General features: G+C 38.9%; 1 protein-coding gene and 1 long non-coding RNA gene across 7 annotated transcripts in view; both read left to right on the forward strand.

Annotated features, from left to right (window-relative positions):
- LOC132384850 (neuronal PAS domain-containing protein 3) overlaps window positions 1-21,067 on the forward strand; it is a 1,097,971-nt gene that overhangs the window by 116,803 nt on the left and 960,101 nt on the right. The window lies entirely within an intron of this gene.
- Window positions 9,417-21,067, forward strand: part of LOC132384893 (uncharacterized) — a 35,441-nt gene continuing 23,790 nt past the window's right edge. Inside the window, exon 1 of the long non-coding RNA XR_009509032.1 lies at window positions 9,417-9,600. This is a non-coding gene — a long non-coding RNA (uncharacterized LOC132384893). The remainder of the gene's footprint in view (window positions 9,601-21,067) is intronic.

A 21,067-nucleotide genomic window follows, 5' to 3' on the forward strand; every position in this document is an offset into this window, starting at 1 on the left:
TTTCCTGCCAGGGCATCTGCCCATTTAACTTTGGCCAGCTCTTCCCTCATGGCTCCGTAGTCTCCTTTATTTAATTGCAACACTGACACCTCTGATCTGCCCTTATCCCTCTCAAATTGTAGATAAAAACTTATCATGTTATGATCACTACTTCCTAATGGCTCCTTTACTTCAAGATCAGTTATCAATTCCTGTTCATTACACATCACCAAGTCCAAAATAGCCTCGTTCCTGGTTGGCTCAAGCACAAGTTGTTCCAAAACTTAGACACTCCACAAACTCCCTATCCTGGGGTCCAGCACTTACCTGATTCTCCCACTTCACCTGCATGTTGAAATCTCCCATAACGACTGCATTACCTTTAGCACATGCCAATGTTAGCTCCCTAATCAACTTGTACCCAATATCCACGCCACTGTTTGGGGGCCTGTACACAACACCCATTAGGGTCTTTTTACCCTTACTGTTCCTCAGCTCAATCCACACAGACTCTACTTCCCCTGTTCCTAAGTCACCCCTTGCTAAGGACTGAATCTCATTCCTCACCAACAGGGCCACCCCACCCCCTCTTCCCATATTTCTGTCTCTATGATAGCACGTATACCCTGGTACACTCAATTCCCAGGCCTGATCCCCTTGCAGCCATGTCTCTGTTATCCCAACAATATCGTAGTTCCCCATTTTCATCTGAGCTTCAAGCTCATCTGTCTTATTTCTGACACTACGCGCATTCAAGTATAGAATTCTTAGCCCATTCCTCCTCTCTTTGCTTAAAACACTGTCTGTTGTACTTAACCCAGCCCCTTGAACTTCCATCGGGCTAATTGCACCTTGAATTTTGATGACCTTCTCAAGATCACCCAAACCTTCTACACATTTAACCCCATGCTCCTTCTGACCAACCCTCTGTACATGTAACTTTTCCAACACATGTTCTGTCTCACCTTTCTCCTTTACACAATTAATATTTGGGAAACGTGTATTCCCCACCTGTCCCTTATCCGTCATCATATCATCTTCTCTCGTATTTTGGATCCCTGCCCCCTGCACATCTAGTTTAAACCCCCCCCCCCGAGCTGCACTGGCAAACATTCCTGCAAGAATGTTAGTACCCCTCCAGTTCAGATGTAGACCGTCCCTTCGAAACAGATCCCAACGTCCCTGGAACAAAGACCAATTATCCAAAATTTAGAGTTTAAATGTTTTAATATTGCCATATCCCAAAGTAATAAGAATATTATTTAGTTCCCATAAAGAAAAAGTGTATAAATAATGGTAATTAACTTTTAAAAATTAATTAATTGCAATCAACAGGTAATCTTGTTAACATTTAATTATTGTGGTCAAAATTCACAATTACAAAATCAACACTTTAACTACTTCAAAGTAGTCCTCCCATCCAGTTTTCTGTGGCAGACATAGCTATATGGAATAAATCCAAGAATGAATCATAAGCCTGAATGAAGGTTACATTTATACTGTAAAAGTTCTATATTGCTTGCTTATAAAGAATGGGGAGAAAACAAGAAGATCATACCTTGGAAGATCCATGTCATAAGCTTTCTGACAAATGTTCAGGTAGGTTTGAAACTTCAAAATAATGCAAAGTTAGTCAAATCTGATTATCACCTTCTACGTTTGAGTCCTTCGCTGTTTGCGAACTTAATATGTGAAACAGAAATTTGCACACTGATAAGTATTAAGAAAAAAGATGCATTTAGCTATTGTATTTAGATTTTGCTTAGACTCTCATATGGGAAATGAACTCTTGATGTAGTTCTCAATAAATGTTTCTTTTGTCCAAAAGCGAATAAAGTAAACTGCTTAAGCAGTATTTTGCAGCTGTGAACTTAAAATTGTTAACTTAATTTAGTTAGTTAAAGGGAAAGAAATTTTGTTTTCATCATTCTCTCTCTCTCTCTCGCACACACACACACACACACACACACACACACACACAAACAATATATTTATTTTTTTCCTCTCCTGTGTCCTTAATATTTTCAATGTCACATGCATTCTAATTCATATATTTTTCTGTATTTTTGTGTCATGCTTTTCTGATAAAAACATTGCTGGTATCCTTGCTGCTTCTTTTCCTTCTTCTCTATCTTGTTTACATTTCAGTCTCATTCTCTTCCATCTAACTCATTACTCCTCTGCCAGCTCACTTCTTGCTACTTTCTCTTTACCTGTTCCCATTTGCTTTGCCCTGTGAGTCTGGTAAAAATAAAACTAGAATTTCCTGGATTGGAACTGGCTGACAATTTCACTATAATGTATTAAATTTGATCATAAAAGGCAAAATTTCCTCTGAAATAGCAAATAAGCTGGTCTAAATCAGGAATGAATATATCATTACCAAGGGAGAATGAGACTGCTGAAGTCTTGACAAGCACAACATGCCAAGAAAGCCAGAAAATATACAAGTCAAATTGTTAAATGAATGTGGTAAGCTCAATATCATTGCTTTTAGTGCCAGAAAATGACAAGCAAAACCATGGATTTAAATTGGCGAGTAGTTGTAAATGAAAATTGGCATTAGAGCTATCAACAACAAACGTGTTTCAAATTCAAAATCAGATTTATTATTACTGACTTAGGTAGCGTGAAATTTATTGTTTTATGGCAGCAAAATTCAAAATAAGTATATTATCAAAGTTCCAACATATCACCATATATTACCTCAAGATTAATTTTTTTGTGGGCATTCACAGTAGATACAAAGAAACACAATAGAATCAATGAAAAACCACACAAAACAAAGACGGAGAGACAACTAATGTGCAAAAGTTGTTCAAACAGAAAAGGAGAAAGAAAAGGCAGTGCAGTGCAAAAAGTATAAAATTACTATTAATTACAAAAGTAAATTGTGCTGAAAGGCAAAAAGGAATGATGAGATAAGGTTCATGGACATTCATAAATGTATAAATGGCATTTGAGCTGTATTTAGCTACACAGTCATGAGTGTAGAGAGAGTAAAATGGTAGGCTAGATACACATCTTTGAGGTGTGCCTCTGTTCTTTGTCAAAGATGAGGAGATAATATTACAGATCTCCACTGACTGGTGCTTCAATATGGAGGTTGTGAATAAGGAAGGTGTAGAGGTTCAGGTTTTGAAGCTTGGTTATTGGTACTGAGGAGATCGTAGTGTTGAATGCTGAGGTGTAATTTCAAACAGCAGCCTTGACATACAGTGCATTTTGTGGTTGCGTATGTGCTCCAAAGCAAGGTGGAGAGCCAGTGCGATTGTACCTGCTGTAGTCTTGTTGTGATGATAAGTGAATTGTAGCAGGTCCAGTTCATTGCTGAAGTAGTAGTTAATTCTGGCCCCAACCAACCTCATAAAGTATTTCATCATGGTGGATACCAGACATAGTTGTTGATGCAGCTCACTTTACTCCCCTTAGGCACTGGTATGATTGCTGACCTTTTGAAGAAGGCAGGAACTTAAGACCACAGCAGTGAGAGGCTGAAGATGTACTTGAAAACTCTAACCAGTTGGTCAGCAGAAGTTTACAGTACCGAGCCAGTTACACCATCGGGGCAGAATGCCTTGCGAGGGTCCATAGTCTCAGAGGGTTCTGACCTCAGCCTCTGAGACAGATCACAGAGTTGTCAGAGGCTGTGGGGATTTGCACGAGTGGAATATTATTCTCCCTTTCAAAGCATGGATGAAAGTTGTTGAGTTTGTCGGGGAGTGAAACATCACTACCATTTATGCTGGTTGATTTCACCTTATAAGAGATAATAAATGCAAATCCTGCCACAGTTGTCATGCATTTGATTGTGTTTATAATTTCACTCGGAGTTGTCTTTTCACTCTCATGATGGCCTTCTGTAGGTTATACCTGGACTTCTTGTAGTATTTTGTATTACTTGTCTTGAACACCACGATCGAACCCTCAGCAGACCATGAATTTCCTGGTTCATCCCAAGCTTCTTGTTTGGGAGTACTCAATATGTTCTCAAAGTTCTCATCCACGTAGATTTTGATGAAGTCAGTGATAATCTTTATTTTCACAAGAATGCAGGTATAAATATTTTATTCTTTTTTTATGTTCATTAAATAATGCATCCACTTTTCTTTGAACCACAACTATCTGGTGTTATCAATGCCAGTGGGAGAAGAGAAGATTTAGGACGCACTGTTTGTTCATCAATACTAATAAAATTTTAATATTTGTTACTCCACATTGTGAGTGTTTAAGCAGTTTGAATATATCACAGTCATATATAACAATCCACCATAAATTGAATGAAAATCTACTGTCAGCCAGCAGGATTTCAGAAAACAAACAGTGACCAACTTCATTGATATTTAACTTAGACTAGAAGATAGTTGTTCTAGTTTTTCCACCTGATTAAATGATACAGCTCTGGGAAGTTCAAAACCTTGCTCTATGGGTACAGAGCATATTTTAAGAGATGCAAAATATGAGGGAGGAAATGAGAAAAATAGTAGTGACAATGCTGAAAATCCTCTAATTAGCTACGTTTGTTTCAGTTTGCAGAACATTCCTATAGGTGGTGGATGGTGGATAGGCTTTTGGGAGTTATTTGCCACAGGATTTCTAGCTTTGATTTTCTCCTGTAGCCACATTGCGTATATGTTTATTTCAGGTTTCGGTCAATGATAACAGCTAAGTAATTAATAATGGGGGATTCAGTGATGGTAATGCCATTGAATGTCAGAGGCTGATAAATGAATTGTCTCATACTGGATATCATCATTGTCTGGCACTTGTGTGGTATGAATGTCAATTCCCACCTTTCGCTGAGGCCTAGATATTGTCCAGGTCTTGATCAGTTTGGATGTGGATTGCTTCATTATCTAAGGAGTTGCAAATGTAGCTGAACAATGTGCAATAATCAGGAGACATCCCTACTTCTGATGAAGCTGCTGAAGATGTTGGTCTGAGGAATTCCTGCAGAGATGTCCTGTGGCTGAGATGATTAATCTCCAACCACCAGAACTTCTTTCTTTATGACAGGTATGGTTCGAACCAGTGGCAAATTTCTCCCCTAATTTAATGAATTGGAATTCATCAAAGCTTCAGTTTAAATTTGAAGTTAAACATTCATGATAATTCAAGGAAGAATTGCTCTCAGTTCAAGATTTTGGACCTGATTAAATACTGGCATCGTGTCGAAAAATAAACATGCCTGATAAATGGACTCTTAGTGTTGAGGTACACAGCATCATATCCATATAGCTACATGAACATCTTACGTATTCCTTCTGGAATCCCTGAATGTGGCAAAATTGAACATCTTTTGATGTTGATGTTGAACAGATTGATGTCATTGTAGTTCCTGTTGAAAATGTGTCAGTCTTTGCTAGTGCGAAAGGAGACAGAGGCACAGCTATGACTGATTTTGATGGCCCAGTTTATCTGTGCATAATTCTATTAGTGATGTTTTAACACTGCTATTGTGCTAACTGGTGCCAGCAGAGATTGTTGCTTCATAATAGATAATGAGAACTCCATAATAGATATTGTTTAGAGAAATAATTAAGTTAGTTTTGAAAAGATGGCCGAAATATCAAAACATGTACCTCAAATTTACCTGGTCCATTTCCAACACCTCCCTCCACTTTCTTGATCTTTCTGTCTCCATCTCTGGAGACTGCTTATCTACTGATATCTACTATAAGCCTATGGACTCTCACAGCTACCTGGACTATTCCTCTTCCCACCCTGTCTCTTGCAAAAATGCCACCCCTTCTCGCAATTCCTCTGTCTCCGCCACATCTGCTCTCAGGATGTCGCTTTTCATTCCAGGACAAAGGAGATGTCTTCCTTTATTAAAGAAAGAGGCTTCCCTTCTTCCACCATCAACTCTGTTTTCAAATGCATCTCTCCCATTTCACGCACATCTGCTCTCACCCCATCCCACTCGGGATAGGGTTCCCCTTGTCCTCACCTACCACCCCACCAGCCTCCGGGTTGAACATATAATTTTCCGTAACTTCTGCCATCTCCAATGGGATCCGACCACCAAGCACGTCTTTCCCTACACCCCTTTCTGCTTTCCGCAGGGATCGCTCCCTACGCGACTCCCTTGTCCATTCCTCCCCCCCATACCTTCCCACTGATCTCCCTCCTGGCACATCCTCGTAAGCGGAACAAGTGCTACACCTGCCCTTACACTTCCTCCCTCATCACCATTCAGGGCCCCAGACAGTCCTTCCAGGTGAGGTGACACTTCACCTGTGAGTCGGCTGGTGTGGTATACTTTGTCCAGTGCTCCCAGTGCGGTCGACTATATATTGGTGAGACCTGATGCAGACTGGGAGACCGTTTTGCTGAACACCTACACTCTGTCTGCCAGAGAAAGCAGGATTTCCCAGTGGCCACACATTTTAATTCCACGTCCCATTCCCATTCTGATATGTCTATCCATGGCCTCCTCTACTGTCAAGATGAAGTCACACTCCGGCTGGAGGAACAGATCCTTACATTTCATCTGGACAACCTCCAACCTGATGGCATGAACATTGATTTCTCTAACTTCCATTAATGCCCCTCCTCCCCTTCTTACCCAATCCCTTATTAATTAATTAATTAATCAACCCCCCCCCCCCTTCTCTCTCTCTCTCTCTCCGCCCTTCTGACAATCACTTCTTGCCTGCTCTCCATCTCCCTCTAGTGCTCCCCTCCCCTTTTCTTTCTCCCTAGGCCTCCCATCCCATGGCCCTTTCCCTTCTCCAGTTGTGTATCCCTTTTGCCAATCTATTTTTGAGCTCTTAGCTTCATCCGTTCCCCTCCTCCTATCATTTCAGATCTCCCCTCCCCGTCCCATTTTCAAACCTCTTACTATCTCTTCTTTCAGTTAGTCCTGACGAAGGGTCTCAGCCTGAAACGTCGACTGTACTTCTTCCTGTAGATGCACCAGCATTTTGTGTGTGTTGTTAAAACATGTACCCTATTAACTCTGTCCTTCGTACCATCCAGGGACTCAAAATTCTTCTTCCAGATGAAACATCAAGTCCAATGGTGTTTCTACTACTTTGTAGTTTGTGTACTGTGTTCTCTAATGTGTACAGGAGAAGCTAAGTGTAGATTGAATGACTGCTTTTAAAATAGTTCACAATGGTAACCTTGAGCTTCCAGTTACCTATCGCCTTCATCCTACTCTCATTCTGACTTCCCTGTCTTTGTTGCCTTGCATTGTTTCTCAAAGCCCAAACCAAGGAAGAACATCTTTGTTTCTGATCTCTAGCAGTGTTATTTTTCTCTCTCTTCTGCCCTCATTGATTCTTCTTATCTACATTTTCTCCAGACTGATCAGCTCTAACTACGAAGCTTTCACCATCCTTTCTCAGCTGCCACCACCATGTTTACTGTCATGCAGTCTCTTGTTCGTCTCCACCCTATTACTTACACTCTCTTTTTCTGCAACTTAAAAATACTTCAAGCCTTATGTTTTAGTTCTGATGAAAGGTTATCAACCTGAAAAATTAACTGTGCTTTACTTACATAATTTGCTGAGTATTTCCATCATTTTCCTTTTTAAAATTCTAGTGGCAACTGAACTCAATGAAGTGCCTTCTTTTGCTTACTGTGTGTTACTAGTTTGCGAGAGATGTGTATTGGACTGAGAATGAAATGAGTGTATTTTGAATACAGACCAAGCAAAGTATCTGATAAGATTTATTATTTTAAGATTTTACTGAATAAATTTATGTCAGTGGAAGTACACTCTATCCTTGTTATATGTGGGGGGGGGGGGGGGTGTGGTCCTCGCAGTCAGCGCACAGTACAGGAAACGCATAATGTGAATAATTATTTAAATGGAGAAAATTGGGATGTGTTCTGGAGGGCTTCCTAAATATGTTTTATCTGTAATTTATTCACATTTTTATATCAATACAACACAAAAGCAATACCACAAGGCAACATTCTTATTATATTTTATCAATTTAAGGTAATATTTAACGTAATAAATCATAGAAAGTTAACGCAGTCTTTTCATCCTTACTTATGTAGGTGCGTTTCGGTATACTCTTCCGAAAAAGCCTGGTCTCGTCTGTATTAAACACCTGCTTTGGTGTGATGCCTAACTCAGCTATCATAGCCCGCAATTGAGAAAGGTAGCGTTCAGCAGCTTCATGGTCAGCACTAGCTTGCTCACCACGCACAGCTAAGTTGTGAAGCCTATGATGATTAACAAATTTAGAAAACCATCCCCTACTTGCATTAAAGCTAACCATATCACTTGACACATCCTCACTAGCTTCTGAACAAAGGCAACCATAAATTTCCAAAGCTTTCACATGAAGATTATTGGAACTGAGTGTTGTTTTTTTCTTTGTTTCGTGCTCAATGTACGAACTCACCATTTTCTCCATTTTTGTCATAATCAGGTTACGCACTTGGTAACAATCTTTGAAGACACTTGTGGTGAATCAATCACTGCAGTTTTTATTTTCTCAGCATTTTTCTTTATGTTTCTGATTGTGGACTCACCCAGGCTGAGGTAGTGTTCCAGAGCTGTGTTACCTTCACCTGACGCAGCCCTGTTTATAAATTCCAACTTTTTTTCAAGTGTTAAAGCGGTTCTCTGCCACTTGGCTGATGACCCAGGACTTGACAGAGGGCGCTTAGGAGGCATAGTTAAATATTTCAAGCACAAAATCAGTGTACCGTAAGTAATAACAACAAAAGTTTAAGAGCGCAAGCTAGCACATCCACATGCTGCCAAAACCAGTGCGAGGCTGGCGGGAGTGAGACTGTGAAGTATGCACGTGACTTGTATTGGTGGGAAAGCAGTGCTTCTTGTCCCAACAGCCTCGCTTAACTATGAGTTTTGGACGCATATAAGGAGAAGTTGGTAGAAATAGGTTTGACACATAACTGTGACGCCGCATTGTCTGAAGACGCATATAACGAGGATAGGGTGTATTATTGCTGGTTGATTTTGTTTTGCTTATTTGAAAATGCTATTACATTATGACGTTACATTCTGTTGCCTTGAACTTGCTTGAACCATGACACCACCAATGAATTTCTACCCTAAATATAAAAACTAGGTATATTAGGCTTCATACAATGTTGTAGATATGTAATAAACAAATATCTTTAATTCTTTATGGCTACAAGTATTCAAAAATAATTCAGAAATAAGTTTCATAGTATTAATAAACTTTAATACTTTTTATCACACATATATTCTGACCCAGCTGCCTGTGGTCAGCTTTAATGCGACCCAACACCAGGTTGAGAAACAGTGGCTCATCTTCCATCTGGGTATGTTACAGTCTTCTGTACTCAAAACTGAATTCTACAGCTTGTGATAACTTTTTTTGTACTCTTCAGGAATGGTTATTTCTGCTTAAGTCATTAACCTGTAATATTGGCTTAGTCTTTCTTTCTCTATTAGCACAAAGTGACCTTCTGAGTATTTTCATCAACTGTGAAGTTTACAGCTTTAACTTTCCTTTATTTGCTGGATGATGTTTGACAGCCATGTATTTTCCAAACTTTTATACACCTTCATCTGTGTTATCACTAAATGTTGCTGCTAATCCATTACCGATCCCTCCAAATCTTTGCTGCAACTTAAAAATAACCTGTTTTCTCCCTTTCCCAGTTGTGAGTAAGTCTTTGACCTGAAACATTTGCTGTGTTTTGCTTTTCATAGTTGCTGCTGGACCTATTGAATGTTTCCAATGCTTTCTCTTTTTAATGCATTAACAACTTTGTTACAGTTCCCTATAGCCGAATTGTAATTTTTTTGCAAACTGTAAACTCCATTAAGGTTTGGCTCCTTTCTTTGTGTGCACCAGGGTATGTTCAGTGCATGACTTTTAGTGGTTTTAGATTTTTGTTTGTTTTCTTTGACTAATTGATATTTTATTTTTGTACTTTGAGATTGGTTAAATAATCTTCAAAATATTTACTAAACGAGGTACCAGCACTTACACTGTGCTTGATTTTGAATATATTTGAATAAAACTCTGCAGTTTAAATTTGCAGAATAGAGTCTGGATGTTACGAGATTAGACACTCATTCGATAAGAAATAATTATCTTTCATATTAGCATACAGCAAAAAATTGGACTGTGACATTAAATTACTGTCTGTGATAGGATAGAGAGCAAGAGAAATTGACAAAAAAATGGTGGCACTGTCTGAAAGGTGGTGGTGAAAGTTTGTTAGTCTCAGTTATTTTTTCTGGAATTACTTAAATAATGTGAACTCCTTAAACTTCTTTTGGCTTTAAAATGGTCCCATAATTCATTCTTGGATGGTGAAATCTCATTGCTCTATTTCAGATTTTGTCTAGATTCTAACATGATTTCTGATTAATCCTGTATTTTCTGGCTCATTGTATAATTTCTGGAAGTTTTTGTTCATTTTTCTGGCAAATTCAGTTTATACTAACACTACATTAATTATGTGTATTTTCTCCAGCATATATCTTTTTAAAAATCTTTGGATATCCTTTGCTAGCCTCTAGGTATAGAAATACACTATACAGTTTGTTGTACATATTTTTAAATATCTGTGAAGAGTATCAATAATGAATTAGAATTATGGACTGTGTTGTTTTTATATAAATCACCTGATCAGCATTCATTTATTAAAAATATTTGCTTGAACTGCTAGCAATCTGCATGTAGTTGTTAATTATTTACAGAGCCAAGGTTCATGCAAAACTTGTCTGTTGCATGTTTGTTAATCGATTGGCTTGACATTAAACAGTGTCTTTTTCATTCTGTGTTGGCTGTTGAGATACAGGCACTGAGCAGATTGTGTTGTAAGAAAAATGTTTCATATATAATGGAGCAATTCAAACATCTAACATTTGTCTGACAGTACTCTGTTTTCTGATTTTCTGTTATTTCCACAGTAACTGATCAATTGAGCAGACTATAAATTAACAAAAAAATATTATTTGTATAAATAAGATCACTGTGGACTCATCTTTATTATATGAGCTATCATGCAGTAGCACTTCCATCAGCTGTGATGAAGTGCTTTGAGAGATTGGTCATGAAGCATATCATCTCCTGTCTGAGAGGCAACTTGGATACACTCCAATTTGCTTACCGTCACAACAAGTCAACCATGGATGCCATTTCATTGGTTCTTCAGTCAGCTCTGGAACTCCTAGACAATGAAGATGCATACATTGGGATGTTCCTCATTGGCTCTAGCTCAGTATTCTACACTACTATACCCTTGAAACCTTACCACTAAGCTACAAGACCTAGGCCCCGGTACTTAGCACTGGATCCTTGATCTCTTCACGGCAGACCCCAGTTAGTAAAGATTAGTAACTCACCATTGGCACAGGTGTATCACAGTGGTGTGTGCATAGCCTCTGTTCTATCACTTTATGCTTATGATTGTGTGACTATGTACAGCTCCAGTATCATGTTTTAGTTTGCTGAGGACACCAGAGTTATTGGTGGAATTAAAGGTAGTGATGAATCAGCATATAGGAGGGCGATTGAGTGGTGCCGCAACAACCTCTCACTCAGTTTCAGCAAAATTAAACAGCTGGTAATTGACTGGAGGAGGAAGAAGCCATGAGCAAGTCCTCATTGGGAGCATTGAGGTGGAGATAGCCAATAGCTTTAAATTCCCCAGTGTTAACATATGAGGATCTGTCATGCAGCCAATGCTTAAGTGTTATCACAAGGAAGGCATGACTGCATCTCTGCTTTCTTAGAAGTTAGAGTAGATTTGGCATGTTCCCAAAAACTTTGACAAACTTCTGTAGATGGACAGTGGAGAGTATTCTAACCGGTTGTATCACGGCCTGGTATGGAAACACCAATGCGCAGAAATGGAAAAGGCTACAGAAAGTGGTGGACACAGCCCAGCCCATCATTGGCAAAGCCCTCTCTACCACTGAGTGCATTTACATGGAGCACTGTCATAAGAAAGCAGCATCCATCATCAAAGACCCACCTATCATGGTAGCTTAGTGGTTAAAACAATGCTTTACAATACAGGTGACCTGGGTTCAATTCCCAAGTTCTTTCTCCCTGTGACTGCGTGAGTTTCGTCCAGGTGGTTTGGTTTCCTCCCACAGTCCAAAGACCTACCAGTTGGTAGGTTAATTGGTCATTATAGATTGTCCCATGATTAAGCTAGGATTAAATCAGGGATTGCTGGACGGCGTGGCTAGAAGGGCCAGAAAGCTGCACAACATCTCAATAAAATAAATAATAAAATAAAAAATACCCAAGCCATGCTTTCTTCCTGCTAGTACCATCGAGCAGAGGTACAGAAGCCTTAGGTCGCACACCTCCAGGTTCTGAATGAGCTTGATAACTTCAGTCACCACTACTCTGCACTGATGCTATGACCTTCAGACTGATTCTCAAGGACTCTACAACTCAGTATTATTTTTATTTATGTAGTCTGTCTTTTGCACATTGGTTGTCTGTCAGTCTTTGTTTATGTATACTTCTTTGTCAAATTCTATTCTATTCCATTTTTTTCTATAAATGCCCTTAAAGAATCTCAGGGCAGTATATAGTAATATATGCATACTTTGATAGTAAGTTGACATTGAACTTTGAACTAATATAAGTAATGGTACTTCTTAATGAATGCAGAAGTGTGAACTACTGTAGGTTTAATGTATGTCTCAATTTTAAGAATGAGCAAAACATAAACTGGACTCCACATAACTAAGTGATAAATAATAATAATTACTACTTGAGTGTGTTTAGGTCTCTTTGTATTAATACATACTTTTGTGCAACTTGTTTCTGTATCATTTTCATGGGTTCTGAAATGGTTAATGCCTGTGTGAGGTCTATAGATGCAGCTACAATTGTAGCAGGTGGTGTTAATGGGTAGGGGTTTCTGGATGTGACAGATTTACTCTCAATTCACTAAGCGTCTGCATGTTTGGACAAATATAGAACAGTAAATACAGGACTGAACTGGTCAGCCCATAGTGTCTATGCCAAATATGCTGTCAAATTAAACTAAACTTCTTGTCCCTGCACATGATCAGTATCCCTCCATTCTCTGGATATTCATTACTTACCTAAAAGCCTCCTTAGCTGCACTATCATATCTGCTTCTACCACTACTCCGTACAGCCCAATCCAAGCACCCACCACCCTCTGTGTAACAAAAACTTGCTTTGCACATCTCTCCTAAACATAACCCTCTCACCTTAAATGTATATTCTCCAGTATTTGACATTTAAAGAGACCTGAAGTTACCAGTGCCTTCATAGATGCTTCTCTGATTTTGAATAGCTATGGACTGTGAGTCAGGGAGTATGTTGCATTTGAGAACATTCTTGTCCTCTTGGCAGTCACTTAACATGATTGAGTAGAAAGCTTGTTTTGGGAATCCTGCTATGTGAATGATGTGGTCAGACACTGAGGTTGGTTGAGTGTTATTAGAGCCTTATTGCAGGCATTGTTGTCTGGGATAGGATTCCAGCATAAGTTCACCTATCCTCCCTATGTTTTTGGAGGAATAATACAGAGACAATGTTGGTACCTCTCCATTGATTTGCTTGTCAAGGTAAGTTCAATTCTCTGATGTATACAGAAGGACCAAGATTACTGCTGCATGGTAGATGATGAGCCTGGTACCAGCTTTGAAGTCTCGATCTTCTTTCTTTTCCTCAGATGGTCATTTTGTACATGCGCTTGGAAGGCAATAATGAATTTCGTAATTGACCATTAGCTTTGCTGAGTAGTGGTTCCTGAGATGTGGGAAGTGGTCCACATTTCTAGGGGACTCATTATAGACTTTTACTATGTTGGCTAGCTTTGCAGACATCGTAGGTTGGTGGAGGACATTTTGTAATGTGAATGTTCGGTGTAAAACCCATTCTCTTTTCCACTTCATTGAACAGGACAACTGTGATGTGATAATTAGTTGTAATTATTTGAATTGAGGGATAACGTTGTTTATAGTGGGCAAAGGAAAACATAAACTGGATTTGACATAACAAGGTTGAATATTACTGATTACTTTAATCAATGTGATCTCTTTCTATCAGAGAAGTTGTTGATGAATTTTTTGCATTATATGCTTCAATTAATCTGTAACACAAAGGTCCCAGAAACTTCTTGAATTAGTTTCACAGTGACTTCCAAAGAGTGTTGATAGATGATAAACTTTCTGCCTTGTCCTTGTTGAATCCCTAACTGTAGCATCATAATAATAATTAGTTACTATTTTATAATAAATCCAGACATGGCTGTACCCAGATTGGGCGGTATTCTGGTCAGCATCTGTTCTCCATGTTAGAGGCGGCTGAAACTAAGACCTGGCTGTTGGTATAAAAAGCAATATACCCTTTCACTTCAGAAATGAAGAGATGTCTATGGAATAGGAGGATATGGCCGCTGCCTGGCAATTGTCATGGCATGCTTGGAGTTAAAATTGGGCATGACAGTAAGCGAACTACTTATAGGCAGGCAGGCACCGGGAAACCTGAAAAAGTTGCTGCCAGCACTCCAAGTAGCCCACCAACACCACAGGCTGTGACTGCTGCAAGCATTTCTCAGGGGAGCAGTCCACTTTCAACTGAGACCATTCAAGCAGTTTAGAGATGAAAGGTACCTACATGAAATGGTGATTAGAAGTGAACATATTCATAAAGTGTGTATATTACTGAGTAACAGAACTTGAGACTGACATGACAGGATACAGGGACAAACTTCACCAACAGCTACACAGCAATATCTTTGTAAATATTTCAAAAGTTCCTAGCCATCATTCCTATGTCAAGTTTTACTAGCTTGAGCTGAGAAAAAATAAATAAAAACTTATTTATAGAGCACTTTTTCAGAAGATGCAGGTGAGTCCTGGGCTGGACATCCTGCTTACTTAAGGAAGGTGAAGTGTCTTCTTTAGCCTCTCCTCTCCAGGTGTAGTGATTGCCACAGGATCACTGCTGGGCTTTCCATGCAGGAGGTGACTCACATATGGGCTCTCCTACACTGCTATGCCCCATAGCAAGGACTTCACATGGCATCCCTGTTTTTATGGAGTTTGCTATGTCATGGCATGACAGAGTGTCCAGTGGTATAACTGGGCAGGCATGCTGGGCTGATCAGACTTGGTTGGCAGCTGGCCTAGGAGAAGGACAATTCTGATTCCAATCCTGGGTAGGTAAGACTTGTTAGTCTTGCCAGGCAGTCTGTCTATGAGAAGGAATGCTCCGATACTCAACCGATATCCTTGTGGTCCCTGGAGTCATTGCAGCTCACTATGCTATTGTGGAACACCCTCCAGTCTAAATAGTGGGATAGGTCCATGTCCTCACTAAAAACCTTATGCAGCACAGACAGGAAAGAAGTCCTACAGCGATGGAGAAGGAGCGCCTCTACAGTCACCAGCGATCATGCTGTTGCTCCTGAGGTCTTCTTCTCAACTGATCTTGCAAGCAAAGAACCAGTCATCCATACATCCATCTCCATCCAGTTCAAAGTGCTTGGGATAAAGTAAGTACATGAAAATAAAAGACAAAAAGATGCTAGTTAAAAACAAGGTTAATTAACTAGGTTTTGAGATGGCATTTAAAAGTGTCAACTGAGTCTGCATCCCTTACGGTTTTAGGCATTGAATTCCACAGTTTAAAATCATAGTTCAAAAAAGCTGACCTGCCAATTACCTTTTAAGGCAGATTATCTAAATTTAAGAGACTGGGGGAAGAAGACCTGAGAGCTGAGCAGAATTATAAAATGAAAGTGTTTCTGTTATGTACTGTGACATAATTTAAAACCAAGTAAGAGAACTTTAAAATCAATTCTAAAAGTTACAGGAAACCAATGCAGAGTAGATATGACAAGGTTTAAGAAATGATAGTGTGAAAAGAATGAAAGCTTTGGGGTGAAGACCAATGAAAATTATTGAAATTATTTTAGCCATTTGTCTATTTTGATGTTTTACAACAATATTACTTTGAGTGAGTAATTATATTTTTGTTCATGTCACTTGGCATGTTCCAGTGGTGTCAGCATTCTTCAGGGAAGAAATCATCATATCTGAGGCATTATAAAATTTGCTTATGAGATAATAAGTATTAATATCATTTCATAATAATGTAATTACGATAGTACACAGTCAATGCCTTGGCTCTAAATTCTGTGGAAAAGTTATGGTTAGACTTTGTAGAATGGAGTAAAATGCTGATTTAAATATCAGTGTTACGTTTGTTTAAATTTAATCTATAATTATTTTGGTTGGATTCTAATTGAATACTCCCCTTCATATGTGTAAAATTGTTGATGACTCATGTTATCCTCCAGTTTTCAGTGATCCAGGTCTGATTTTCTACCTTTAAGTTTTGTTTAAACCCAAACATGACATCAATAGAAACAAGTATTGAAGAATTTTTTGTAATGGTTTGCAGCTGAATTCAACAATAGAGCCATGCCTCACTTGCAGTTTGACTGCAAGAATCGTCAGAGTTAGATGTGATGAGCAATTTGTTGTTTTGCAGCAGCAATTTGGTGCAAAGATATAAAACTCTATAAACTACATAAATATATCATGAAAAACAATAATGGAGTGTTTGATGCCTACAGTAATAGCTGATGGTATTTTGCTGTGTGCTTAGGTGGTCTGACTTCATCTGTGGAGGAATGATAATTCTTAGAGTGTCTGATTCTAAAAACCAATACCTTAGAATAGCTAGTAACAAAGTAAACCATGTACTACTCAAAAGTACAATTATAGAAATATTATGTATTGGTTATGTTGCAAGGGGATTAACCATAACGTGTGTGAAATGTGCTGGACTTGATTGGAGTTATGCTGAACTTTGAATTTATTTAACTTATCAAGGTTTGAGTGCCTTGGGCTGTCATTGGCCTTCTTACACCCTTGAACGATGTTTTGCTTTTGTGGTGAACTACGTATACCTGTCTGGACACGGCCCCCTGCTGACTGCTCCTGTGGCTCCTCCCACAGACCCCTGTATAAAGGCGATTGGAGGCACTGCTCCTCCCTCGGTCTCCAGGATGTTATGTGATGGTCTCTTGCTGTTGACAGTGCTTTCTTCCAGCTAATGAAAGCCTATCTCTCGCCTCACGTCTCCGAGAGTTATTGATGGTGCATCAGCTTTATTAACTTTATTGTATGTTTTGTAAACTTCCTAGATTCAAAATAACAAAATTAAGACCTCTTTGACACATTCCTTGTGACAGTATAGTGCTATTAGTTCTACTGTGCCTCCAAAGATTGGGGCTCTGGATCAGGTTGAGGTCTTTTGTGGATTGTATTCTGGTAATGAAATATTTTGATTGCTTTTGAGTTTGAACAGAAGACTAATTTTCTAATGAAAGTTGTTCTCATATATACTCAATTAGTCTATAAAATATTGTAACTCAAATTGTCTATGACTGGTTCATAGTTGTTATAAATTCAGAAAACACGCTTTTGCCAACCTATGAGTTGGCTTTCATATGTCTCTTTATATCAATGCTAAAGCTAAATATTAAGCTTTAAAGAAATGAAATGGGAAAATGAAGTGTGGAAAGATAGAATTAAAAATGATTAAAATTTGATTCAGTGGAATAGGTGTCATTGTTGTGACTGACTAGAACTGAGCCACACAGACACTCTAAATGTGAAATATAAAAGTTTTTTTTATTCTTACAGTGAACCTTCAGGAAAGTTCAGGAGAATACCAGAGAATCTCACTCTCCAGACATGATTTTTATATTTCTTCAACACAAACAATTAGCCACAGTTTCAATTGTTACAATCACTACTTAACTTTTATGTTTAGATAGGAGCAGGTAAATTTCTGCCCCTATCTCTTATGTTCTTACTTTAGTTAATCCATAATTATGCTATCCATAATTTCATAACCCCAGGTTGATCCCTAACAGTCAGTGAATGACACAGAACTGAATTTGAATAAGCCACAATAAAATTAGTTCATGGAATATATTATACTTTACATAGTGTTTACTGCTATGTAAATTTGTTACTTCCCTAATTACTATGACGGTACTTGGTGTTTGCAGGATATTTATCCATAATTGTAAGCTCATCAGATATATTTCATTGCAATAGAATGAGTCAAGGCAAAACTCTTGAATGAACGCAAGTATTTCTCTTACTCTCTTTTAACAAGCATCACATGGCACATGCAGCAAGTGTGGTTATTGAGAATCAGCATGAATTTGACAAATGTAAATAAGGATGCACATTCATGAAAGTATGATTTCCTTATGATTAATTGACTGAATGGAAGCATTTTGAAGTTTTCAGATTCTTTAAAGTGTATGCATCTCTAAAGAAACTGCTGTAAATTAATCTGTTATAGGGATTATATGGAACCATTTTTATTTTTTTGTTCTCTAAGATTAATATGTCTCTTCTGATATTTATTATGTATAGCTGTTTTTTACAAAATATATTTATTTTGCATTAACTAATGCACCTTAAAGCTCATATGTTTTGTTATTCATATTGAAGGAAGGTAAAGTGGCATTTGAGATGCTTGCCTTCATTAACTGGGCATAGAATTATAAAAACAAAGAAATTATAGTACAAGCAACATGCATGAGGCTGGAGGAACTCAGCAGACCAGGCAGCATCTATGGAAAAGAGTAAACAGTCGACATTTTGGGCCAAGATTCTTCATCAGTACCTGGACTGAAACGTAGGCTGTTTACTCTTTTCCATAGATGCTGCCTAGCATTCAAGTTCTTCCAGCATTTTGTATGTGTTGCTTGGATTTCCAGCATCTGCAGATATTCTCTTGTTTGAAATTATGGTAAAACTTTATATAACTTTCATTAGGTTACAGCTGGAGTATTGTATGTAGTTCTGATTTCCTGATTGATGGAAAGACAAAAATGCACTGGAGAGAGTGCAGAGGACATATACCAGAATGTTGCCTTCGTGGAATGTTTTGTTATGAGCAGAGATGGATAGGCTGAGTTCACCTTTTAACAGAAGGTGGAGGAGGCTGGGACAGGTAGAGAGGTGAAACAAAGAAAATTATGCAAGATAGGCCTAGATAGTGGGATTTTTTCCCCCATAACCAGAGGGCAGAAGTTTAGCGGAGATCTGAGGATGATTTTTTTTTATCCATTGGGTTGGGTGAAGAATTAAATTCTGATACACACTTCCTGAATATGTGGTAGTGAAGATAGATATACTAAAAAACTTCTCAGAAAAGAACTGGAATTGCCATAGCACAAAAGCCTCCAGACCAAGTGTTCGTAAATGTGGATTAATGTAGATGTGTACTTGATTATTGGCATAAACACTATTAAAGGGCTCATTTATATGCTGTGTAACTATGGCTCTAATTTCATGCAGGAATTTTCTCATTGAAGTCAATAAAATGAATATGAAGTTATACAAAACAACACACACAAAATGCTGGTGGAACACAGCAGGCCAGGCAGCATCTATAGTGAGAAGCGCTGTCGACGTTTCGGGCCGAGACCCTTCGTCAGGACTAACCGAAAGGAAAGATAGTAAGAGATTTGAAAGTAGTGGGAGGAGGGGGAAATGCAAAATGATAGGAGAAGACCGGAGGGGATGGGATGAAGCTAAGAGCTGGAAAGGTGATTGGCGAAAGTGATACAGAGCTAGAGAAGGGAAAGGATTATGGGACGGGAGGCCTCGGGAGAAAGAAAGTGGGGTAGCACCAGAGAGAGATGGAGAACAGGCAGAGTGATGGGCAGAGAGAGAAAAAAAACAAACAACTAAATATGTCAGGGATGGGGTAAGAAGGGGAGGGGGGCATTAACAGAAGTTAGAGAAGTCAATGTTCATGCCATCAGGTTGGAGGCTACCCAGCCGGTATATAAGGTGTTGTTCCTCCAACCTTAGTTTGGATTCATCTTGACAGTAAAGGAGGCCATGGATAGACATATCAGACTGGGAATAGGATGTGGAATTAAAATGTGTGGCCACTGGGAGATCCTGCTTTTTCTGGCGGACGGAGCGTAGGTACTCAGCGAAATGGTCTCCCAGTCTGTGTTGGGTCTCACCAATATATAAAAGGCCACACCGGGAGCACTGGACACAGTATACCACACATATTTTATATATTGGTCAGACCCGATGCAGACTGGGAGACCGTTTCGCTGAGCACCTACGCTCGGTCCACCAGAAAAACAGGATCTCCCAGTGGCTACACATTTTAATTCCACGTCCCATTCCCATTCCCAGTCTGATATGTCTATCCATGGCCTCCTCTACTGTCAAAATGAATCCACACTCAGGTTGGAGGAACAACACCTTATATATCGGCTGGGTAGCCTCCAACCTGATGGCATGAACATTAACTTCTCTAACTTCTGTTAATGTCCCTCCTCCCCTTCTTAGCCCATCCCTGACATATTTAGTTGTTTGCCTGTTCTTCATCTCCCTCTGGTGCTCCTCCCCCCCCTTTCTTTCTCCTGAGGCCTCCCGTCCCATCATCCTTTCCCTTCTCCAGTTCTGAATCACTTTCACCAATCACCTTTCCAGCTCTTAGCTTCATCCCACCCCCTCCGGTCTTCTCCTATCATTTCGCATTTCCCCCTCCCCCCACTACTTTCAAATCTCTTACTATCTTTCCTTTCAGTTAGTCCTGACGAAGGGTCTCGGCCCGAAACGTCGACAGCGCTTTTCACTATAGAAGCTGCCTGGCCTGCTGTGTTCCACTAGTATTTTATGTGTGTTGTTTGAATTTCCGGCATCTGCAGATTTCCTCGTGTTTGCTCATGAAGTTATAAAAAATGGATTTGCATCAGCTTGTTCCACTGGTTTGGAATTTGTTAAAAAAGTTATAATGGCAAAGAATGCTATAAGTCAGACAGTTGTGCACCCTGGTTCTAAAGTCATATTTTCCTGAAAATAAGTTTATACTCTGATTTTTTTTTACATTTTATTGTGAGAGTAGTTAATATATGAAACAAACCTGAGGTACTGTAGCCTGTTATGAAGCAAGAAGTGACTTAAAATTATAGTTATAGTACTTTAAAAAATGGTCAGAAAACTGAAAATTATTTTTTTTTCTTTTAAATAATTCTTGTTTTTAAAACTGGCTTGTAAGAGAAAATATTTCTGAAAATAACACTATATTTTGTTTTAAATACAGTTCTTAGAA

Source organism: Hypanus sabinus, chromosome 2 (assembly GCF_030144855.1).
Source record: "Hypanus sabinus isolate sHypSab1 chromosome 2, sHypSab1.hap1, whole genome shotgun sequence".
Taxonomy (NCBI): domain Eukaryota; kingdom Metazoa; phylum Chordata; class Chondrichthyes; order Myliobatiformes; family Dasyatidae; genus Hypanus; species Hypanus sabinus.